This window comes from Penaeus monodon, chromosome 22 (assembly GCF_015228065.2).
Source record: "Penaeus monodon isolate SGIC_2016 chromosome 22, NSTDA_Pmon_1, whole genome shotgun sequence".
NCBI lineage: Eukaryota > Metazoa > Arthropoda > Malacostraca > Decapoda > Penaeidae > Penaeus > Penaeus monodon.
In genome coordinates this window covers 19175904-19176332 of record NC_051407.1, presented here as the reverse complement: position 1 = coordinate 19176332, position 429 = coordinate 19175904, and the positions used below count along the sequence as shown (strand labels likewise).

General features: G+C 48.7%; 1 protein-coding gene across 1 annotated transcript in view; it reads right to left on the bottom strand.

The window, feature by feature from the left end:
• The window catches only part of LOC119587349 (GTPase-activating Rap/Ran-GAP domain-like protein 3), a 420180-nt gene that overhangs the window by 291846 nt on the left and 127905 nt on the right, over nt 1-429 (bottom strand). The gene's annotated exons all lie outside the window — the stretch shown is intronic.

Here is a 429-nt window from a genome sequence, read left to right as displayed (position 1 = left end):
ATTTACTCCCTCACTTAAATCCCTTCCCTCTTTAAAGTATCTTCTCCCCTTGCTTTCTCCCTCTTACTCCCTCCTATTCCCTTTTATCTCTCTATCTCCCCCTTCCTCCCTTCTTTTCTCTATATTCTCTCTTTCTCCTTTCCTCCTATTCCCTCCTATCCCTCTATCTCCCCTTCCCCCCTCCTTTATATCCTTTCCCTCTACATTCTCTCTTCCTCCTTCCCTCTCTCCTATCCCCTTCTATCCCTCTATCTCCCCCTTCCTCTTTCCTTTATATCCCTCTATATTTTCCCTTCCTCCCTCCCTCCCTCCCTCGCTTGAACTTCACCCCCAGAGCGAGCGACCATCCCTAGAATAGCAATGGTAACCATAAACCACGACAACCGCAGCCATAACCACACCCGCCCTTTCACTTGACAACCCAAGAGC